The sequence below is a fragment of the Pagrus pagrus genome (genome assembly GCF_965226575.1).
Source record: "Pagrus pagrus genome assembly, chromosome: 6".
NCBI lineage: Eukaryota > Metazoa > Chordata > Actinopteri > Spariformes > Sparidae > Pagrus > Pagrus pagrus.
In genome coordinates, this window is record NC_140190.1 from 26348432 (window position 1) to 26358589 (window position 10158).

The following is a 10158-nucleotide window of genomic DNA, read 5'->3' on the forward strand; positions in this document are numbered from 1 at the left end:
CTCAGCATGTCTTGTTTGTGTGTGTGCGTGCGTGCGTGTGCGTGTGTGTGTGTGTGTGTGGATTCAGAGCCAGGAGGTGGATAGTTTAGCATTAAGACTGGAAGGAGAGGGAAACAGATAGCCTGGCTTGGTCCAGGTTGATTTAAAAAAAAAAACCTCTTCCTGCCAACCAAAGAAACAACTGGTGTTTTGCATCTTTGGATTTTTCTTTGTGAACAGATTAAACAATGAGATATGATGAGCTGTACGCAGACTTGTTTTCCTGTGGATGAAGCCAAGCTAGCTGTTTTTAACAGTCTCCAAGCCAAGCTTATTATCTGCTGGCTCTATTATACTATCTCTATATCTTGTTCTTTATCATATTGACAGGGTTTCAATCTTCTCATGTAGGCCGACTCTTGGCTGGAAAGCGCATAACCAAGGCTTTGTTCAGACAGACAGCCCTAAATCCATTTTTTGGCATAAGTAGATTGTATCCAGATTGAATTCAGGAAGTCCGAATGGCAAGTAAGCACATGAAGTGCAATTTTTGGAAATCCAATCCAAACCACATTTGTAGGTGGTTTGAAAAGCCTTTAAAATTGGAAAAAAATAAATTGTCTCAGTTCGAACGCTTTGGCCGATCATATAAGATTCCCAAGCGTCTTTTGTGTCAGTCGGAGTGTGACTCACAATGGAGATGTCAAATCCAGAGAGAGCGTCAGAGCATCAGAGCGACCGAGCAGAGCCATGCTGCTGCAACTTGACACGACTTGACAGTGCGATTGTTTGGAGAGGGTGTGGATCGAAAAACTGATTGTGCTTCCGTGTTGGAAAGCTGCGTCACCAGCAGAGGACGTAGGCATCAGAGAGTTGCTGATGCCTACGTCGTAGCCGTCGTACCATGCAGATATGTTGGCGACGTCTGGACCAAAACATGAGGATTTGCCTGCTGTCAGAACATCGCCCAACTGACTCCCCCACTTTTTGGAATAGAAGCACTTAACGCTGAGTCTCACCACGACATGAATATATCTCATAAAAAATATGAAGATTATGAAAATAAAAGCTGCTGAACGACACAAACGCTGTCTCCCAACAAGAAAACAGAACAGAAACAAGTTCTGCAACTTCAAGGTGTTTTAGACAATATCTGTACTCTTTTTTGATGATGTGCCAAAATGTAATAAAAACCAGAACATCGTTTCTGTTGATTTTTTTCCCAAATGTGGTTTATTTTTCAGTGCTTTGAGCACCACAACCAAATTCTATTCACATCACATCCATTGTAGTTTGGCAGTGGCACAAGTCTCCGCATTAAATATCTCCAAACCTCAGCAAACACAACTGCAAATGTGTGTTTGGCTGTACCACTGGAAGTTAGTAGGAGAAAATGTTTGGGATTTAAGTGAAATGACCCTTTAGATACTTAAAGGTTTGGGCACTGATTGAGAGAAATAGAAATAAATCTTCCATAGGATGAAGTCATGATGTAAAACAGTATAGATGTATACTTTTAGTCTTTCTTTAAGTGATATTATTATCATCAGGTATCAGCTTGCTTGCTCCAGTGGGTCATTCAGTTTCCTGTACATGGACCGTATCAGTGTACAGCTTTGGCTTTAGAACAAGTGTCTGGTTTCGCTGTGTTCGAGACTCACACCGTAAAAAACAAGATTAGACTGAACTACTTCCTACAAACACTGAGGGCGTCCTCTGAAAGCAACACGAGTACTGATCCCTCCACAAGACTCGCCGGCTAAATTTAAAACTTCGGAAGCTTCAGGGCAGAAAAGAACAATGGGCCACAGGAAGCAGAGGGGGGAGAGGAAGGTAAAAGGGGGGAAGGTGGGAGGAAGAAGAAGATGGAAGAGGAAGAGAGGAAAAATGCAGTGTGTGGATTCTCAGGAAGATGTTTCCTTCTTCTTAAAGGCTTTACAATAAATCAAATAGTGTTTATATCACAGATAATGACATCAAAAGGTTTAAATATTAATCAAATATTAATTTTATAACTCAAATAAAGCTGGCAGGTCATTTACAAGGCACTGACCCAAGTTGAAGACAGAGTTGTTTATCTTCCCTCTGAATCTATACTTCAGGGAAGACTGAGAGTGGGATACTAAGTTCAGATGAAGTTGAATTGAAAGAGTCGAACATCAAAGTTACGTGTGACCCAATTTCCTCAAATTAAGGTGCTCGAAGCAATTCCCTAAAAAAATGTGTTCATTTCATCTGGTGAATCTATCAAAATGCAAGACAATCTAAAGAAGCCGAAGCGAAAACAAAACTTCCTGAATTCATTAATAATCGAGACGCGACGGCGCTCAGAAGCAGAGTCAGTGAACGGGGCAGCAGAGCAGGTACTGTGGAAACACGCCTAATTGACTTATAATTAAAATAGGTTTTTACAGCTGTCAACAGACATTTTGTAGTACATATAAACAAACCAATTGATAAAAGGGCAAGTGCAGCAGGGAAGTGGTCAGAAACAACGAAAGCAGGCAAAAGAATGATTAAGTTGGAAAGCAAAGAGGCAACTTAGATAATCGGGCAAGAAGTAAGTAAGTGATCGCTGGAGAGTTTGTATACTGAGGTAATGACAAATAAGGAGCAGGTGTGCATGTTGGAGACTAATCGGGGGAATGAAGTCAAGAAAGTCACCGAGGGTGAGTGAGGAGGAGGGTCTGAAATAACAGGAAAAAGTTAGAAACATCTAAATCTGAAGGAACAAAAGAAAAACATTCCTTCCTGAATTAATCAACTGCAGAGCAATTTTCTGTACTTCTTTTTTATTTTTTTAAAATTAATTGTTCAGTCCTGCACTCTGAATGTTAATTCTTCATTCCAAGGCCATGTTTTCCTGGCACAAAACACCCTGCAGACCTTCCAAAGACACAGAAACAATATTTTTCTGGCTTTCACTGGAACACTTTGTGTCTCAAACAGTTGGTTCTTACTGTGCTCCTGAACAAAACACTGCAGCATGAAACAGATTCAAATGTAAGATATTCAATGACAGCACAAACTCTCCCTCTGCCATATATATGCGCTCAGCACACGTAATGTGATGCGATGTGACCCTGCTGTGAATCACTGGACTTAAGCTCTCACATGTCACTGTGAAGTGATGAGGTCAGAAGTGGTTTAAGTCACATGTCACTGTGGCAGTTCACGGTTCAAAAAGGCAGGAGTAAACCTGCCATAAACCATAAACCTCAGGTTTTTTTTAAACAAGGTGTTTACTGCCTGCTGAGGGGGAGAGCCACTCTGACTGCTAATTTACGGCGCTGTTGTTGTTGGCATTTCTGGAATTTCCTCAACTGCTTTAAGACTTCTTGCTCCCAGAGCGTCATATGCAGCAGCTTGGTCGTGACGCTGTAGGTTCTCCTCTAGCGTCATTTCTTGAACCGCCCCTCTAGTGCAGAAGTATAAAGAGCAAGAAAAGCCCCAGTTTTAGGCCGGTTGGATGGGTCAGACAGTAGGTTTACCTCTGGAGATCAGAGAAAGAGTCGAGGGTCATTTGTTTCTTAGTTATGTTACATAAGTAAGTTAACGTACGGAAATGATGTGATGTGAGTTTCATAAATGGACTAAATGCATTTCTGTAGTGCTTTTCCAGTCTACTGACCGCTCAAAGCACTCAACATTTGTCTCATTCACCCATTCACACACTGATGGCAGAGCCTGCAAGGTGCCAACCTGCTCATCAGGAGCAATTTGGGGTTCAGTGACTTGCTCAAGGACACTTCGACCTGCAGCCGGGGGAGCAGGGGAACCGAACCAGCAACTTTCCAATTGCTGGACGACCCACTCTTCCTCCTGAGACAGAGCCGGCAGTTATATATCAGTTATGAAACTTAACAAGACTGGAAGTATGATTTTAACCCAAAGTATGATTGGAAAAACATATTTCGGGTAAAATTCACGTTGACGTTATATGACACTGAAACATGTTGGACGACACATAAACATTGGGTTGATGGTAAAATCCATATTTCTAAAATATATTTCATGGCTTGCATTGTTTATCTATCTCAGAAACAGCTGTCAATCTGTTGTTTAACCTCTCTGAGCGATAAAATGCAAAACATGGCCCATGTTGCTCCCACATTCTGTCTTGATGCAACATGAACGCACCGGATTTGTAAGAGCAACTTTCAAAATCAGGAAGTTGGACCATCTGAGCAGCACGATGAATGCAGCATAAGCTCCTTTCTTTTTACCTCCTTACCCCAAGATTTCTCAACATTTCAAACTTGTAGTCTCCAGCCCCAGCAAAGACTGATTTAAGTGACTTCACTTGGACCAAGTTATCAGACTTCACACAGCTCCATCTGCAGCCACAAAAGGCTTTATGCACTTTTTTTCCACACATGCAGAAGCACTCCCTAAGACCTGTCAACAAACTTTCCTGAGTTAAATCCGTTCCCCTTTTCTGTAAGTTCACAACTCGGCAGAGAAGTCCGTATGCTTGGATTTAGCCTCGGAGATTTTCCTCCGAGTCAACACTGCATTGAGCTGATCTAACTACTGTACCTCTTACTGCTCAACCTCACTCACCGGCTCCAGCTTCTGATGCCCAGAGAGCTGACATTCAACGCACCAGGCTTCCATTGCCAAGTCCCACAATGCCTGAATCTGTTCCTGATCCTGTCTCTGTGCCTTGCAGATGGCAACTCCACAAGGTAGTGATCCCGCCTGGTTTTTCACCCGCAAGTAGCACCGCCAGACTTGGCTCTAGGGCGCTGCTGTTCCTACTGTGAGAGAGGTCGTCTCATGAACCGGTCAGTGGAGTATTCATGAGGAACCGACGCGACAAAATCATCTTTTATTTAGACCTGTAACATTCAAGCAGCAGCAATCAGAAACAGACTGAGGATGGGGTCACAGGAGTATTGGGTCTGATTTAAGCCCAATTCACCCCTCCTGGCAACCAAAGGAGATCTGGGAGCTTGGTTCATACCAAAGTTAAAGCTCCTCTCTAGCTCCTTCCCCAAACATTTCCTCATCTAGACTAGTTTCTTCTGCTTTTGTTTTTTCTCACTGCAAATTACTGACATCAATACAGTAAGTTGTTGCCTCACAGTCTCCATTTTGTTTAAATCTGCTTCCCCATGAGCTCATATTATGTAGTGTGTGCAAGATTCTGATTTCAAAATTGGTTAGGATTTTAAAACTCCTGTCGTGTGAGCAGCAGAGCAAGTAGTGCTTTGGGAATAAGCAGTCCTAATTAAGGTAAAAGTGGTTTTCACAGTTGTCAACAGACATTTTACAGAATGACCAAACAAACTCAAGGAGGGCAAAGGCAAGAAGAGCATGGTCAAAAACAACTAAAGCAGAGAAAATGAGTAGAAGGGTGGAAAGCCAAAGCAAAGAAGCAACTCAAATAACATAACATAACATAACATAACATAACATAACATAACATAACATAACATACATATGTATGTGTATATATATATATATATATATATATATATATATATATATATATATATATAATATAACATATATATAACACAACATAACATATATAACATATATATAACACAACATAATATGACATATATAACATAACATAGCATAACATATATATAACACAACATATATATAACAAAATATAACATATATAACACAACACAACATTCATATATAATATAATATAACATAACATAACATATATATCATAACATAACATAACATAACACATATAAAAAAACATAACATAACGTAACATATATAACATAACATGACATATATATAACATAACATAACATAACAACATATATATAACATAACATAACATATATAACATAACATAACATGACGTAACATATATAACATAACATATATATATAACATAACATAACATAACATAACATAACATAACATAACATATATAACATAACCTAACATAGCATTACATAAATGTAACCTAACCTAACATAACATATATATAAGAGGCCAACCATGGTAAATGACAGCAGGAAACTTGTTTGGGGCTACAGCTGGACAAGTGAGGAGCAGGGTCTGAAATATCAGGACGGTTTGGTCAACAATATGAATTTTTCAGTCGTGCACTTTGAATATTAATTCTTCATTCCAGGGCCGTGTTTTTCTGGCACAAAACACCCTGCAGACGTCCAAAAACATTCTGGCTATCGCTTCTACATTTTGTGTCCCATTATAGTCCAAAAATTCAGTTTTGAGCATTTTTTTTTTACCTTGACAGAAATACACTGTGCTCCAGGACCAAACACTGGAAAGATATAAATTTAAATATAGTCAATAACAGCACAAAATACCAGACAAACTCTACTTCTGCCATACACACTTATATTATAAATATATTGTGATGTGGTGTGGGGGCAACTGCTGGACAAGTGGGCAACAGGATATATAACAGCAGGAAGAGTTAGTTAAAGTGGAGACAGTGGATCATAAGGTGGCCCTGAGGGTCAAAACACAACATCTCACAAAACACAACATTATAACGATGTTGTTTTGTTTTGTGAAAGTTGTATTTGTTTTTTGTCACGTTGTTTACTGAAGTGCTTTTGTGTTTTGTGAAATGTTGTCATGTTTTCAGATATGTGTTTTTTGTGTTTTGACCCTTGGGGCCACCGAGGATAAAACTGTGACAAGTCAAGTTCAAGTGAAATACTGGAAGAACACCTAAATCTGAAGACAGGGAGGCAACAAACACCAAAAACAGATTAAATCATTATAACAGGCGAGCTTTCTTTCCTTTTCTGCCATTCAGCAAGCAAGTTTTTTTTACAAAGGAAAGACAGGCACAAAGTGTCTTTATTTTCTTCAATCATACCTGACAACATAGAATAACATTTTTAAAATTTTTTTTTTTTACAACTGGCTCGCCTTGCTTTGGCTTTGCCGGTAAATGTGCAACTCAGAATGCTCCGAGCAGCACAAGAGGTCTGAGTTCAGATCTTTTCAAATCTCTCCAGTGCTGTGTCATATTTATTTTAGCAGCCTAGTAGATAGAGATAGCTGCTGCTGCTGACTGCTGCTCAATAATAGATAACCCCTTCATTGCTTTAAACAAAAAAAAAAACGCTCACTATTCATCGTTTCCTGCAGACAGTTCTGTGCAGGAAAGATATAGGCGAATGAAAGAGACGGAAGCAGAAGCGGAGAGAAAAAGAAAGAATCACGTTGTCTTCATCTCCATGAACGAAGTCCAGAGAACAAAACGCCTCACACCAGTGGACCAATGCTGGAAAAGAGACAGTCAATTATTTATCCAGGGCTTGTTTTGGGAGGAGAGGAAAGACAGATTTGTGCTGCTGAGGTTGTGTGAAGATGACTCACTGCATGTGACGCTTTCAGAAAGAATCTCCTCTTATCGACTCTCTCAACCTCCTTCTGTCACTCACTGTCTGCACCGGTGATGAAGTCATGCCACCACGCCCAGTGCTGTGCTCCCCACTGGCACGCCTGGCCAGGCTTCAGTCTGTTACTGCTGAAAGCCATTAACCCCTGAAGCAGAGGGTTGGGGGCGACATACGATATCATTCATAAGACATGAGCTCCATTTACCACCTTCGTCTGGCCTGTTTCACTAAAGGCAATGAGACACGGGTGGCACCATCGAGGAACAAAATTAAAAATTCATATTTTTCCTCTTACCTGTAGCACTTTTAATCCATCTAGATTGTTTTGGCGAGAGTTGTGGGTTTGCAGATATCAGCCATCTCTCAAGTATGGAACTAGATAGCACTCGGCTTGTGGTGCTCAACACGGCAAAAAAAAATTGATTTGAAAAACTTCAACTTCATCTCTTTCTAGAAATCATGACCCAGTTACTCCATTTATCCACAGAGCCTGAACTGAGCAGTTTCATGCACCGCACTGGAGGAAATGTGCATCTACTCATGGATGACACGCTCCTCGTCTGAGGTGTAACGTCAGCTAGCTTAATTAGCTCACCTTTCCTCCACGAGAAGCTTGATGCACGCTTACTTCTTTACCGTGATACGGAAAGAAAATAGTTCCACAATTTAAAAGTATATTTTACTGTGAATGCTCCTAAAACCAGGATAATATCAGCATATCCTGCATGTCTTAATTGAAAAAAGCCCATGAAAATGTCCAAAGGCAATATGCTGTTTACGTGACCTGTATCAAGTTTTAGCTGCCAAAAAGACAAAGAAAAAAGAACAGAGAATAAGTTCACACAAAAATGAAAATTCGTAGTCCACGCCCAGTCCACAAAACATTTCTGGAGCTTCAGAGCAAAACGGCTTTACAGAGTTCTCCTAAACGACTAAAGTAGATGGGAACAACTGTAACAAAAAACATAAAATGGCTTCAGGCATACTCTCTGGAAGTCCTGAGATCCAAAATGTAATTCCAAAAAGGCAACATTTACAGCAACACTCTTAGCACAGCTGCTACCGTGAAGATTTTGGCTTTAAAATGAAGTCTTTCCCAGTCAATTTGGGATTTCTGGTCTTGTATGGACTTGGATTATGCCAGGCGACCTATAGAGAGCCATTTTGTTTACATTACAGTCATGAAGCTCCAGAAATGTTTTTCCGGACATTTATCGAGGACTATTTTTAGCTGCGGATTAGTACACGTTTGGTGCTGTAGTGAGTATTTACAGCAGGGACGGTGCGTGTGGGATTGACTCAAAATAAACAACAGTGCCAACGTCCACAGTAACAGAGGTACACTCACTCAGTGCAACAGTGAGGCAGATTCTTTCATCTTTAATCATTTTTGGACAAAACTGGAGCTCCATGGCAAATAAAATCAGGTTCATATCCGTCTTTGGCTTTGCAGACAAAACTGCTTTGCCATTTCATTTATTTTAAATTTAGCTCCAGCACAATTTAACAAAGCTTCTAAAGGTTTGTTTTTTATGTAGTGTTATACTTATGGATCATCTTCCCACTAATTCTAATTTTATTTCACTTTGTGCACCTGTATGTCTGCTAGCATGAATATCAGTCTGAATATCAGTCTTATCCTTCAATCAGTAGGAGCTCCTGTTTTATTCCATTTCATTTTATTGTATTATGATCACCTTTATTTGTCTGGTCTGAGATGGTCATGGGTGGATTTAGAGTGCAGGATCAGATCATGTAGCTGATGATCTGTGGGATCATTTGACTTCAGTGAAATGTACTGAGAATTTATTCATTACTGTTCACTCACAGGCCACACTTGATTGTAATCAAATTTAATTCCCGTCACTTAGCCGCAGTTAACGGGTTTATGTCAATTACACTCCTAACGTGTATTCATGGCACTCATTAGCAATTTGCGATAGTTCCTATGCTGCTAATCTGTTTCATATGAATTGATGGGGCTCTCCCTGCTCTGAATAATACACTGCAGCAGACTCCACAGGCCGTCAGGTAATGGATTTCTTTTATTAGTGAATCTAGCTTTAAATGTGATTCAATTTAGCCCGCCTCGTGGGTTTTTCAGCTTTTGTACTTTTTTGTCAACTCGGCTGTGTTAAATGCCTCCGAACGCTCTGAGGAGAACGACACCTTTATCACTCAAAGTCATCCTCGCAGGTTGTAAACTTTGCCATTTATCAACAGGGACTCACAGTCGCAAACACGAATCACTCGCGCATTTAAAAAACTGACTAACACTCTCATGAATGATTAATTTAGTCGGCTGGCGTAAAAGTGGAACTCATTATGGGGTTTTTATTACCTTTTTTATTACTTCTCAGAATGCAGTTGTCTCCTGTAATCTAGTAAGGAATTTATTATACAGTGTATCAGGTGAGATTTAGTTTTAATGTTGTCTCCAATAGTGGACATCAAGCACACGGACATCCCATTATTATTATGATTATTATGATTACTATCATCATCATCATTATTATCACTATTGTTATTATGATATTAAATATGACCTACCCAGATATCTGCCATGACCTAAGCAGACTTCAAATTCACTGTATGATTCAATGTTGGCTATATTTCCACATTGTTTGGGGTCATGCACACTTCACTGCTGTATGTGTAAACAATAACAATGATGGCAAAATCAACCATTTTTCCCCCCTTGTTTAATTTTGGCTCTGCCCTTATTAAAACCCAATATGAAGAAAAGTATCAGAGTAGTGATGAAGGTGACAAAATATGGAAATTGCCATATTTTAAATGTTATATGTTCTATGCATGAACA